Source organism: Hetaerina americana, unplaced genomic scaffold (assembly GCF_022747635.1).
Source record: "Hetaerina americana unplaced genomic scaffold, ioHetAmer1.1.p SCAF_1, whole genome shotgun sequence".
In the NCBI taxonomy this organism is placed as follows: domain Eukaryota; kingdom Metazoa; phylum Arthropoda; class Insecta; order Odonata; family Calopterygidae; genus Hetaerina; species Hetaerina americana.
This window is the reverse complement of record NW_027286069.1, coordinates 105,995,727-106,011,133: the sequence shown is the minus strand read 5'-3', so window position 1 is coordinate 106,011,133 and position 15,407 is coordinate 105,995,727.

The window sequence follows — 15,407 nt, the reverse complement described above, 5'->3', positions numbered from 1 at the left end:
TGTAAGCAATCAGAAATTCGGTAGTTCCTGATGGAATAAACGTTGACATTTCTGTAGCGGGAGGCTCAATAGGTACTTTCTATTCTGTTAGGATGAATTCTCTATGTTGGATGGGACATGATTTTTCAGACATATATTGCTGTAAAATAAAATATGAAATGGATGCATATTGGGATGATGCATGGAATATTAAGAGATGCCGCCTCCAGGAAGTCTGCATCTGCTTTCATCTCCTACATGACGGAGACTACAACGGGTGAATACATTTTGGAAACCGGGCTCATGGCCTCAGTCTCGAGAACACAGGGTGAGCGTAGAAATCCTTCCAGGATTGTATCCGAAAATTACAGAAAAAGTTTGGAGAAAGAAGAAAATAAATGAATAAGCATTCGAGATGTTTCAGTATGAGAATTAGGAAAGGAATAGTTGGCGTTAAGAGTTATTCGAATTAAACAGAAAAGGTAGATTAATAATATTTTGCAAGATAGTGGGATTTTGGAGGTAATGATATTTACATAACAATAATTTAACGAGAATCTTATATTAGTGCGGAAGTGAGCGGAAATAAATGGCATTATTCAGGGCAAGGAGCCCTGTTTACCCCTGGACAAGGAAATGTCGTGAGGCAGAAGGTGTTTTTTTTCTACGAAAGAGTTTTACAAGTCCACAAATATGTATTTGATTGCTTGCATGGTCCAAGCCCTTGCATTGTCCGTCCAAAAAGGGAAGTCCGCGTAGAGTCTTTCCATCGGTTAAGTGGTTGAAAAGGCGTCTGACTCCAGTGGGATGGCCATTTGAGTGATGGTTACACGTTAGAAACACTATTGAGGGTGGCAACGGGAGACCATCCCAAGAAATTATGATGAAACTAAAATGAATCCTAGAAACTACAAGGCCCGGTCGAGTGTTGTGCCAGCTAGGGGAGGAAATAAAAGAGCTCCGCAATCTCTTATGGCGGGATTTCGTGTTTGAATGTGTATTTGGCCAATGTGGCTCATCTCTTTCTTTTGGCTATGCATGCCATGAAACGCACTGTTCTTATCCTTTGTGTTGCTGTATAATTGCTTACCCACTGCCCTTTCCTCTTGTGTGTTGTCTATTTCAACTTTGGTGGGTGAAACAGTCCCCTGACGCCATCTCTTGGCCAAAGAATCGCAGCACTTGGTGACATATAAGACCTAGAGATCGAAGTTAAAAATAACGTTTCCTCGATAGCTCAAGTGGTAAGAGCATCCACCTGGCAAGTGGAAAGGTTTGGTGGAAGGCCACGGAAATGTTTTGCACTTGTGATCTGTTTGATTTCGCCTTCCCCAGATCTCCCGTGTCCGTCCTTTTTATGTGTTCCTACCCCTTTTCATCCAAATGGAGTAAGGGGGGTTTTATCAAAATGGCAAGCATAATATTATTTTGATAAAATGTCCTGTGAGGTGTAATCACAGGTGGACACGATCAAATGACGGTGATAAAATAGGGTTCTACCTTGCTAGTTTTCATTTAAACTAAACTCAAAATACCAAGGTTATGTACCTGCTCCTCTGGAAGTACAGTAAGTAAACGTGTAGTGGAATTTCACCACTAAAATAACAATGGATCAATGGGGCATAGATACGAGATGTCGTTCTCACGAAAAACTGAAAGTATGTGCATCATCACTTGTAATTTCGATGATATCAAAATAAAATATCCTACCTGCCTTTATTGAAATGATATTGATGAATTTCAAGTGAAAACAGCCGGCATGGCATAGTTTCTAAAATTGGCAGCACAAACTTAGTCCCGACTAAAGTTCAGAGCAAGCGGCAAAAATTAATTAGAATCATATAAAGGTATTAAGAACTCTGCATTCATGTTATATTTGTTCACGAAATACGTGTGAATTAGTGCTGCGTTGCTCTATTTATCGCTTGTCAGTAATGCGCGAATAAAGGTTACACATTGATTAGTGCAGTCACGATGGAACCTCCTTTTTAATAATAAGGGAGCTAGAAAGTATGTAGACCAAGTTATGAGTATGGTTGTCAAAACTCAATCCTTAGTACGTTTTAAATTATGAATTTACTAATTTTTGTCATTTAAAAAGGTATATAAGCAATCAAACCTGACGTTTGACCTCGCATTAAAGTTTTAGAGAGACTATCTTGCATTGAATTATTTATTTACGAAAATATTTATACTTCTTGTTATTTACTTGAGGAGGGCCTAGTTTTGCTTAGTTGGAGAAAGGCGTCATCTAGAGACGAGTATCTGATGATGGATTTGCAAAGTGGAAACGCGTATCATATTTAAACCTCTATTTATAAAGCAAAAAAGTGATATTTCACTTGCTTCCCAATGCCAAATCTAGTTGGAATAAAAACTAATATATTATGCATCAAAATTTTACTACAGACCCAGACATACATATACCAATGAAATATTTGACATTTCATCCGGAATGATACAAGCGATATTCAAATTTCAAGATAATATCGATAAAATTTGAATGTATTCCACTTTCAATCGTGCTTAATATCCGTGAATTGGTGTCTTAGTCTCTAAGACCATCCAAAATGTATCTTTATTCGGCAAAACTGCCATTTTGTTTCCATGTAGTTCATTTATTCTTCGCAGTGTTGTAACTCCGACGATTTGTGTATATCACTCTGAGGAATCAATACATATTGATGTGCCATTAAACATTTTCTAATCATTATGACACCAGAAGGTGAAGGACGCTGAAAGCGAATTTCAAAGGCAAGTCGCAAAGGGAATCCAGAAGGTCAAGATAATTGGAAATGTTTTGAGGGGAACAAATTAACGATCTCCCCAAAACTTCGATTCGGTTGCGCCCAGCCGATGATTCCACCGCCCACTCAGCCTTCTTGGGCAGGGAAGGGCCCTCCTCCCGCGTTGCCATGCCCACCGCGGCGACGGCCCACACAGCGACGCTCGCGGTGACTGGTACTGGGAGTGAGGGTTAAGAGCTGGAAAGGGGACAAGTCTAGCAAACAGCTCAGGATAAATTCAGCGTCAAGCAATTTCGCACTCTTGAATTGCTCGTCCCACATCTACACCTACATAGTACCCCGCAAGTCGCCGCAAGGACGTGCGGCGGGGGATGTTAGGTCACCACCCGTATAAGAGAACAAAACCACATGAAAAATCAACATATTTTTCAAGCCTACACCCTTATTGGTGTATAAATTCATGCAAAAACCTTTTTAACTTACGCGCATGCGAATACATATACCATCAACTTAGAAACGCATGCACTTTACAATGTAGTAAAAATGTATCTAATAACGTGCAAACAAGAATTTGAAAAGTAAGAAGGTGAAATTCCGCTACAACATGGACGTGCAGTATGCAATGGTCTCCGCCTCCGAGCACAGAGGTAGGGAATGTGTCACAACGATGCAGACAGCGAGAGGGTTCCCTCCACAGATACATGTAGAGACGAGAGATAGAAGGGGGGACAGAGGGATGGAAGGGGAGAAAGAGGGATGGAAGGGGAGACAGAGGGATGGAAGGGGGCTCATTCACTCCTAGGATGAACTCTGGAAGAATTGCCTTTTCCTCAGGATTGGCTGACCCACGTCCTCCGAGGGTTTAAAACGGATGAAATAAGGGAAGTTTAAAACGCGAGTTAACTCAGTCATATAAAATTATTTATATTTTTAAATGAGTAATTAAAAAGTAATTAAAGATTGGTGGAATATATTTAGGTTTAGTTGATACAGAATTGACTTTCGGCAAGTTAATCCATAATTTAATTTGTAAGAATTTTGGCTGAAGTGCCTCGTTGATCTTGAAGTTCAGTTAAAGTTAGGAATTACGAAGTAGGTTACCAGCAATGAAGAAGTCAACCTTCAACTTCAACAGAGCATAAATAATTTCTCATAATGGTGTGCCAAAATAATATATTTTCCCCATCGCTACGAAGTGCTAATTTATTTTCCTTAACTTTTCGAGTAGCAGTGGATAAACTTAACAATATATTTGTTTTCCTTGGGGTTAATGAGAGTCAACACTTTTCATATATATATATATATTATATATATATATATATTATATATATATATATATATTATATATATATATATATATATATATATATATATATATATATATATATATATATATATATATAAAATGTATAACACTTCGCACTAGTGGACACAGACAAAAACACAGAAACACACAAAAAAGGACTCACTATTTTTCGAATTTTCGGTGGTCGTGACCACCTTTATCAAGGAAGAGAGGGACAGAATTGGTTCTGTTCTGCCCCTCTCTGCCGCACTTCTGTCCCTCTCTTCCTTGCTAAAGGTGGTCACGACCACCGAAAATTCGAAAAATAGTGAGTCTTTTTTGTGTTTTTCTGTGTTTTTGTCTGTGTCCACTAGTGCTAAGTGTTGTACATTATTATTCACGTCCTTGAGACTTTCAAAAAGTGTTATATATATCTATATATATATATATATATATATATATATATATTTATATATATTCTTTGTTTATCTAGTTTCTCGCCAGAAAAAAAACAGCGGATTACTTCTATTATTTGCTGGATTGAATCGATTCGGGGTTTATTTCTCAAAGGTGCAGACAAATTATGTCTTCTGAACACGGTGGGAACGAATCAATTAATAAACCAACCAAACCACGATTTTCAACTGAAAGGTTGGTTCCATAGATTATGGTAGATCTTAGCCAAAACTAAGATTTGGGTGAAGATATGTGAGCACAGAGGTATTCCTGGTAATTGAACTCGGAACTCCTGGTCAACAGCATATTGCTTTACCTGCTGTATTATCACGTCTCACGACTCCATTCATACATAGCAAATATTATTAACCAGCTGATATAATCGCTATGCATGTATTGTCATATAGTGTGTGTGAGTGAAGCCAAAATGAAATGAAACGAATGAGATTTTTTCAGTTTTTTCAATATTTATATTCCATTCCAAAAGTATTTACTAGCCTTCCTCTAAATCTTTCAACAACCTTCTTCCCCCGGATATCATGCCTAGAACCCATTTGCGTGCTTTTATTTCTTCACGTGATATTTTTCCTATTATTCTCCTCACTCTTATCTTATAAGTCTACAATCTACATCGGTCTCATTGACCAATTTTTATGTTCAAGCAAATCTACTTTCCATAATTATGCTCTCAATAATGTTTTTTTGCACCTTTACCTAAGATCCTTATCATTAACTCCCTTCAAATTTGGTCTACAAAACCAGAAAAAGAAAAACACCTTCAAAACGTTACTTCTTAACAGGTGAGCTCTGCGCTACCTGTTTTAGTTTATGACCCCCTCAACTGCAATGTCAGAATTTGTGTGTCTATTTCTTTACAGTCTCATTACTTTCCAATTTTTTGCAGCGGTCCTCAACCCATACTCAACACACTGGTGCTGCAATGCTCTCAGGAATGATCGCAGTTTCTTGGATTTCCATTTCCAGCTCGACCCGTGCCTCTCTTGCTTTCGCTGAAAACAAGAAGTCGATGAAGAGAAGAAAGATCTTGTTGAGAAAATCTCCATAGAATCACAATCCTAGACCTTTATGTATCTCTCGAGTGCCGGAAATAAGTAGCGGATTATTTAAACATATAAGAAAATATGATTTTTTCCGAATCGATTATAGAAACGGAAAAGATGTAATCCCGTATCGTTATGAAAAAGAAAGCACCACTACTTATTATATTCATTTTTGTTTATTTCAGACCAACAGTCAACTTTTATTTGATTGCTTATTTGACTTTAGCTTTGGTTTTTTTGCTTATCTATTTTTTCTAAGGAGGGTATGTTTTCTGTGATACAACCGTTTAGTAATTTGCTTTGCTGGATATTATTGACCTTTTATGTGTAATCTTATACATGTTTATGTGAAGTGTGTTGAATTATGTTTTTATTTTTTATGAGAGCAATTTTTCAACGCGATCATGGAGCGTAATTTTGCATGGTTCAGAAACATGATCGTTGAGACAGAAGGATGGACACAGATCAAAAATCTTCGAGATGTGGGTGTCGAGGAATTAGAAAATTATGTAATGGGCTGAAAGGAAAACAAACGATGAGTCCCTACCCTACTTTCCCTGCCATTCTAGGTATGGTAGGGAAAGAATAAAGGTTTTTGGGAGAAATTCGAAGAAAAAGTGGATATAGGAGACACTGAGAGCCAATGGAATGTTTAGAGCGGTAATAGAAGGGAGTGTGAGGAAAGTGAGGAAGAGGTAGCAAAGAAATTGGCGATTTGGATGAAATTATTAAGGAAGACAGAAAGTATGCATAACTAATGGAAGAAGTATTGTATTGTGTAGGATGGGGTTAAGGATATGTCTTGTTATGTCATTCAGGGCTTTGATAGAGCAGTGTACGAGGGCGGTTCAATAAGTACCCGTGTTAGAAATGAAGAAACGATTTTTTCAATAACATTTTTGTTATTTTTCAACATAGTCTAATTTTATAAAGATACACTTCTCCCAACGTTCTGGCCATTTTTTTAACCCCTCCAAAAAATAGGATTTGTCGAACTCTCCAAAATACGCCTCTATCTCGGCGATAACTTCCTCGTTTGAGCTAAATTTTTTTCCCGCAAGCCATTTCTTCATGTTAGGGAATAAAAAAAAGTCACAAGTAGCCAGATCGGGTGAATACGGGGGGTGCGGCAGCAATTCATAACGTAGTTCATGCAGTTCATGAAGTTCACAGCCGGATCAGCTTGTTGTCCACCGTGAGCAATCGCGGCACCCATCGGGCCGACAATTTTTTCATCGCCAACTTATCATGTAAAATATTAATTGCCGTTCCGGTCGACAAACCCACGGCCTCTGCTACTTTGCGCACTTTCGTTCGTCGATCAGCGAGAATCATGGCGTGGACTTTTTGAATGATTTCCTCGGTAACCACGTCTGCCGGGTGTCCTGGTGGCTCGTCATCAAAAACATATGTTCGCCCACGTTTAAATTCGTTGAACCAATATCTAACTGTGGTCATAGATGGCGAAGTGTCCCCATAAACAGCATCCAACTTTGCTTTTACCTCCTCGCATTTCTTCCCACCCAAAAACAAAAATCGAATTTCCGAACGATACTGCTCTTTTTCCATCTTAGCGAAAATCACGAAACACGTCTTACTCGAATGGCTGCCAAATCCAAACTAACCTTTATATCAGTCTGAAATTTTTTTCACCGTCGTTTGATGGATGGCAGCACACGATACTAACATAAACTTCCCTCAAGATTGCCCTTTATTGTCAAACACGGGTACTTATTGAACCGTCCTCGTGAGCATCGAAAACCTACCCTAACCCAGTAGACTCATGATAGTAAAAAGTGACTTTTGGAGATTGACCTGAAGTGATATCATAATGTAATTGACTCTGTTTAAGAGTACGCTTTTCAAGCTTCGCTTCAGCTGCTGATATAGCCTCAAATTGGTAAAACACGTATCTACAAGCAACACTTGAGACAAGTTCCATGCATAGTTCAAATACTTTCAGCCCGAGTAAAATATAATATTTTCCCCACTTTTAAGCTTGCAAAACTAGTTCTTAAAAATGTGAAAAATATAATAATTACACCACTGTAAGAATTTTGAACTATATCCTATATTTGGTGCTAAATTTTAATACATCATTACTAGGCTAAACAAATCATTGAAAGGATGAAAGGGGAAACTATTAACGTAGATGGATGAGAAGAATCTTTTTAACCGTGGTGCCACCTGGAAAAGGCATCTCAAACACAGAAAATTGAACTTCGAGTAAAATCCCTGTGCTTGTCCTTTAACATTCGTTTCTCTGAAATCGAAATGGCTGCCTTCATATAATCATTTAAATTGAATATTTGTGGCATATTTGCAAAACCTGAACTTTTAAAATTTTTAAAATGTTGTTTCAGAATTTTAAATGAAAACCACGACCTCAAGGAGGCCAGCACGTGGCTGAGTCGTTTCCTTGTCGCGCTCTTCCAATCCAAACCCTTAATTTCATTCCCCTTTGATATTATTTAATATTTTATGCGGATCGTGCACCTTACTAAACAAATTTGTTGTTAAAAGTGCCCATACCAATCTTGGGGATATTTTTATTGCATTATGAAATACTGTTATCATTAATGTGATCTCCACGGCTGTTATCGAATGCGCCCATATTGCTAATCCCTACCTTTAAACAGATTCATGCAGGGCCGCCAACCTTCGAACGTCCGCTGGCCCAAATGTCCATCGGACCCTTTCAATGCCTTTCAGAAGTGTATTTCTTTATCTTCTTTTGCAAAAGGGGAAAAACGCGCGACTGAATTTCTCTACTCTATCATTGTCTTCTGTTTCGTTTGCAAGTTGCGGTCATTCAGTTTATCGGGACCCACATCTTTTTCCGCTCCGTTTCCTCTCATTCTTACATGCTATTACCGTGTTTAACTTCGTGGCACCACCATTTTAGCCGCGATATCTTTACAATCCGAGAGAAATCCAAAGAATACGTAGCATTTGACGCAATTACGAATAAATTAGTTTTCGACCTTATAAAAGACTCTCCCACACTGTAATACCCCGGAGACGGTAGCACAAATCCGGGGAGTTGGCTGCCCTAGCCGGTAAGCGTTACAACAGCCAATCACCAAAGATTTAGGCGCCGCGGCGCCAATGGAAAGGGAGGAACGCTTTAATGCTCAGTTATCCCGCCGCGTCGTCACTCATTGAAGTCAATTGAAGCCGTTATCGCCGCGGCGATAACGACTCAAAGACTATGCGCCGTCGCGATTTCCACACGTAATGGAAATTTGACGAATTTAGAGTCCAAAAGGGATAGATAAGGACGGGAACGCTTTCCAATTGGTGTGCATTTCCCTCTACGGCGAATACACACGGTGAATAGCTTAAAGGTTGACGTTTATCTTAGCCTTCCCCGTGAAAGGAAAGGTTTTTGGGTTATCAGCGATAAATACTCGAAATTATTGTTCCCGCTGTTATTTTACCGCCCGGGCGATACATTAGCCATCAGCAGGCTATTGCTCAGCCAAACTCTGAGATTTTGGGAGGGAATTGAGGTGTCAGGGGCGGTCAGCGCCCCTCCCCTCCGCGCCCTCTTGAGCCCACACGCCGACTGTAATGGCGTACGCGGCGGCTGGATGGCTATCCTTTAATAGCGTGAGGCATTTGTGGAGGAGAAGAGACGTGCCATTGCATTCCTTTCGTGGTGCATGGAGGGGTGGGAAGGTTCAGAGGGAATATTGCGCAAGATTTATTATTGCATTATTTCAATCAAGACAAAAATTTGTTTCGAAATATTTGTTTTGTTTCAATGAAGGTATTCTAATGACAATGAAATTTAAAGTAAAAAGTTTTCCAATACAAACACCTGTTTTTACTGATAAGTAGTTGCAATTAAAAATGATTTAGGCGAACCTAAATTCGTTATTTCCTCCTTGTTGGGGAAATTTTCCTATTTCATATTAATGATAGTACACATAATTACATAAGAGGAGAGAATGAGGGACAAGCATGAGTCTCTTGTAGATTTTGAGTCTATGACAAGGCTTTCACTGAGAAATGAGGAACACACATACACCGTATATAATGTGTGAGAAAGTAATAAGCTAGACAGGGAGTTGCTTATCATGCTGTTGATAAAAAGTATACATTTATATAGCATTAACTAAAAAAATGTCAGGGTTTATCTAATAAGGAGCAATAATATACTAATTTCAAGATCTCGTTTGATTTACTCTGTGTAGAATTTTAATGATTTTAGCAATTGAACAACATTAAAAAATCCTCCAAATATGTGAAAAATTGTTACGGGAAGGAACTATTACGTAATATCGTTAGGGTGTCTGTATAGAAAGTAGGTTGGCTTAAATAAATTGAAAATTTTCCTTGACACTCCCCTCACTATTTGATTCCTTGGTGAGGCATCACTTTTCCTACTCAGTGGCCGCTCCTCTTCTTCCCCCACCCCTCCTACGTTCACGACGACCCATACGTCACCCACGACGTCTCCCTTGCCTTCCGAGGGCCCTTGGCGTGGCTCTTGGCGGCGATGGGTCAACCCCAGCCGTCCTCATCGACGTCGCCACGACGCGAGGGAAGAACACTATCCTGTGAATTAGGCTTTAAACAGTTCAGAGTTGATTCGAGATGGAATGTGATGTGATGTCTCCAAGAAGACATCCGCTGGGCTGAGCCGTGAAAGTTTGTTTACTGTTTGTTCACAGTGATGACATCTGATGCATGAGAGATATTTGTCGCAAATAACTTCGCCGCTTCAGACACAATAGCATTCGGTGACGGATTACTGAAACGACTTCAATTACCATAATTAGCTGCATCTTGCTGACAACGCCTAACTGTTATGGGGGAAAAATTAGGCAGTGCAGTTGTGGCATTGCGTGACATTGCGTCTCTGCTTAGTTCTGGGTGCATCTTCCAATTCGTCGCTTCTGGCATAGTGTGTGCGAGATTGACGCGTTGGATGAATTGTATTGTCATTTGAAAAATGTCAAATGGCACAAATCTCCCATCTCAACGAGACGGTGTGCACAGGCCCATCTCGGTACAACCATTTTTTTCAATCTTTCGCACGAGGGAAATACTGATCCATTCGAAGAAAAAATAATTTGGTTCATTTAATCAGAACATGAGTGAAATCGACCAAAGGTGGACGTTTAAAGCCTCTCACCAAAGAATTAGCTGACGTTACTACTTTCTACGTTAAATTTTTGAAAATTTTTAAACCATATGTCAATTGGTCGATTATGCGAGCGTATATGTTCATAAAGAAACACCTTTTGGTTAACGATTGTTTAAATGGGAACTTATATCTATACAGTTTTTTTTATCGATTTTATATTTTATTATTTTGACTAAATATTCATATTGAATGAAAATATCTAAGGATATACATATATATATATTCTGTATTGTTTAAATCTTTTAAATAACTCGGACATTAGTTGAAATGTAAATGGGTACAAATCATTCATAGAGTTCCTATAACATACTCTCAATATTTATAATATTGCAGGAGCAGAAAATGAAACGCATGATACGTGGGCGACGAGTAATATTATTGAAATGTGGCGAACTCAACCAAATTAAAATGTGATTTTGATTGGCATAGTGATTTTTAATTTTAACCATTGGCAGGAGTAATACCAACCATTTAAAGCTAGCACTACTGAATTTCTGAGTCTATTAAGGGTTCTCTCTCGGTATTTTATTTTTTTTTAAAGTTGAATGGTAAAGAAGTTAGCATTTTTTTATTTGGCATCAGCAGTATCCTTACTATTTACAGTGCTAAGTCATGAAATTGACCTATTGTTTTAATTTTTATAAAAGAAAATAGTCACAAATTCAGGCTAAACTCTCAGCTCAGGCTAAAAATTTACACTTTTCGAAGGGAACACAGGAATTAATATTTTAGGCGGTACTGGAAGAAAAGATTGTTTACCCGATTTCCATGAGCCCGGATACTTAGGTTTTTCATAAAATGTTTTGTAGTGGCGTGATAAAATTTACAGCCTTAGTTTGAATGAATTTCGTGTTGTTTACTGAAAGAAAGTTGCTAATGTTCAAAAGTTGCCCATCAGTCCAAAGAGGAATAATAATGAAAATCTTGGAAGAGTGCAAAAAAGGGGAAATACGTGAAATGTATGTTTCCTAGATGTCAATACGGCGATTTATTTTGCCAGTCGTTACTGCTTATCTCGATATGTTGGAATAAAATTAATCGATTAAGAAAAATTACTCAGCAAATTTAGAATCGAATTCCATCCCCCAAATTTTCCGTATTGCGTGCATCCGAAGGTACTTGTCTAAACAGTTTTTTACCTACTTCTAGAGCATGCGAATGTTTATTTTCTCAATTGAGTCAGGCTGGGCTGTCTTCCGTCTTTCCCACTAACAGCTGAGAACGTATATAAGCAAATGTGAATATCGAAAAATGATGAAATTGTTTATATTGTGTAGATGATCAGGTATAAAGCTTATCCTAACAATAACTTCAAGGGCACAATTTTCGATAATCATTGGAAATTACCATCAAAAACGCCCTCAGTTCGTCACGAACGGTGAAAGAACGGCGAATCGACATTTTAAATAGTTTGTAGTGAGCGGTATCCATATGGTTTAAAATTTTAAAATAGTCACCGGGCGATTTCTTTGGAAAATCCTCGCTTATGCATGCAGGGTGTGCAATTTTCTGGTTCTTAAAACTTCAAAGGAAGACTAGTGGTGGCAAAAGGTAAGAAATTGGCCTTCTAACTTTGGAAGAGTTATACGCAATAATGTCTCAAATCCATGTTTCTGCGAATTTTTCAAATTTCTTTCACTTTTAATGAACGGACGATCTACACACGAATACTATATTTCAGTGGTCATCATTACGCCGGTGGGAAGAATCGAGCGAAAATCTTCTCTCACGTTATAGTAAGCCATTGAAACATAATCATTAAACGAGGACTAGAATGGCGTCATTTGAGAGCGGGAAGAGAGTTTAGTATACGTTGTTACGCCTTGCCTCACTGCCCTTCTCATTTATGTATACGAGTATCGTACGGTTGATATCCATTTCTTGATTTTGCCTTGCTTTGGCATTGCATAAATTACAAATCAGCTATTTGTCTTTTACATCGTCCAATTATTTTCTTCATTGTTTGAAAACATCATTTCCCATTCGCCTTGTCTAACGTTTTTTAACGCTCAGTGACTATTTTCCAGGTAACTGCAATAAGAAAACACAAATGGCAAAATACCGTACGTGCCTTACAAATGTGTAGTGCAACTTGACTTTGAGTCAAGATATAGTATGCAAATCACGCGTACGCTCAGGTGCAAAAATATAATTTGATTTTTATTCCTCCAAAACGGCACCCATTAGCTCCTTTTCCCCACCACATCACGACCATTCCCTCAGAGGGTGAAATAAAGGGGAATTAGAACTCAGCCCGGTGACCTAAAAGTAGGCACTTGGCTTTTAGATTCCGGAGGCAAACATTAAAAACACCATTACGGCGATGGATGCTTCCTTGAGTTTACCTAGCGAAGGCGTCATAAAACTAACCTAAAAATTGCCGTCGGAAATCACGCATGCGATTCCAGAGCAATTAAAATCTCGACAGGCAATATTTTCAACAAATGACCGTGCATATAGCACCATATAGTCGTATAAAATTAATCTTTGTGCTACTTTTTCACGGCTAGCTCTAATTGAGCCAAGACCGCCCTTCCCAGTACGGTAATTTCAATACAGTTTATGCTTGGTGCCCTCGTGGATGTCACGGCTAAAACTTGGGCCAGATTAGTCAAGTCTTTGTTCACTGGATATCAACATATGCATTTATAAAGGCTATCTTTTTCTTTCATCTTTTACCGTTTTTATACTTTCATGCCATTTCCTAAATATGGCGGATTCCCAAAAAAAGGGATCCCCGTTGTATTAAGACATCCTATGCCGCCCAGAAGACAGGCTACATTGTATTCTTCATTTAATAGAAGACAGGCTCTTCCCGTATTCACCCCAAGAGAAGAGTGTCTACAAAGCATAGCGTTTCGTAGTTCGTTTCAAGTTGCGAGGCAAAATATATGTTTATTAAAAGAATGTTTTCGAATGAGCACCCAATAAAAAATAAAACATAAATATTCATGAAATATTTTGCACATATTTTCGTGTAATTTCCTCTCTTGAAGATGAACTTCACTTCATGACAAGAGTGCAAGTAACTGCACTGGTTAACTGAATCTATCCGATTGTTCTATATTCTATCCGATTTATGACGATCAAATTTAAATATGACCGAAAAAAGCTTAATTATGACAGCACACCAATGCAACAGTTTCATGTCTGCTTTTCTATGAAATATACTAGTAAGCCTAAAAATATAGAATACGCCTATAAAAAAATAGAAAGCATATGGTATTTTTAAATTCGATCTGGTTCTTTGTATCGTTACCATGAGTGAAAAACTATAAACTGAGGAACGCTCTCTGAGACTGTTTCTTCCGTGCTTGAAGATTGTACGATTTCTTTCAGGAACGCCCCGAGAGATCCTTGTGACCCAATCACCCCGAGTCTCCCCGCATCTTTGTTTAATCGAGTTAGTTGGAGCAGGGTCCGCCCTTCTCCCGACCCGACCATCGCCTCCCCGAACTCCCTCCGCGGAAATCTTAAACACGCGGCTTACTTTCTTGTGTGCACACAACACGCGGGCGCAGTCAAAATGACACAGGCGGAGGGGAAAGGCGGGGGGAGAGAGCAATCACACAAAACGGGCGCGTAAATGGGCGCTCCTCCCCCAATGGGGGTCCGCCGGTATCCCCCCCCTCATTCCACACAGCCACCCCGCCCCTGCAATTATCGCCGTTCCATTGTTTCCCTCCCTCACCTCCTCCTCCCCTCCCTCACGAAGCATTTGGGGAATGCCACCGCCCTGGAGGCAGCCAGCGCCACCTCTCGGGCGGACCCGCAGCCGCTGCCCGGGCGAGGTGTCTGCCAACCAACACCCTCCCTCCTCGACCCCGGCCTCCTCGGTGACACAACCGCACACGTCACACGAGGGGCGACCCATCTTGCCCCCTGTTATTTCCCCGCCCCATCCGCACCACCTGGGAGGCCCGAGTGAAGCGCTCTCGGGCGGGGAGGGAGGGGCCCTCCTTAAAACAAGGGCCTCCCCCGCCCACCCCGCGGCGGAGAGAACAATGGAGGAGGTGGAGTGCGAACCATCCCTCCTACCGCCTCCACCTAAACCCCCCGACTCCCTCCCCGCACACGCACACATTCCCTCCCCCCCGTTTTTTCATAAGAAGGACACCTCTTTCTCTACACGGGTGGTCTCCGAGAGAACAGAATTTTCGGAGTCGTAGTAATGTCTTCATAATCTCCTTTCATTATGTCCTCTTTCTCTCTCTCTCTCTCTCAATCTCCCTCGGGGGGAGTCGGGCGGAGGCGGCCGCATAGCGCGCCCGGGAGACGCTCTCTTTTCAACTCCCACTCCCCATCTCGTAACCCTCCCACCCGGGGAGGCGAAGTCTTTGTAAAGCAAGGTAATACCCCCCTTCCCTCCCCCTTTGCACCCCCATCCCCGTCAGCACCACCGCAGTGTGAGTCCGCGTCACGCCCGCAGACGCGGAGGAGAGGAGAGTGATATAGTATTAACGACCGCGGCCATTTTCTGAGTCATTAGAGGCGATCCGCGGTTTCGCAAAGGATGATAATGGAGTCTTGATAATTTCCCTTCCTTCGCTCGAAACGGCTGTCTCGGAGTGGAGATTATTTCCCCCATCCCCCCCTCCCACTTCCCCCTTGACGGTCCATAAACACACACACAGGTGAGCCTATGAGTAAGGTGCTGTTAAACGCGCCCCTTCCCTCCTTTTAAGGACCGAAATGGACGCCAACACACCCCCAGAAGGATTAAC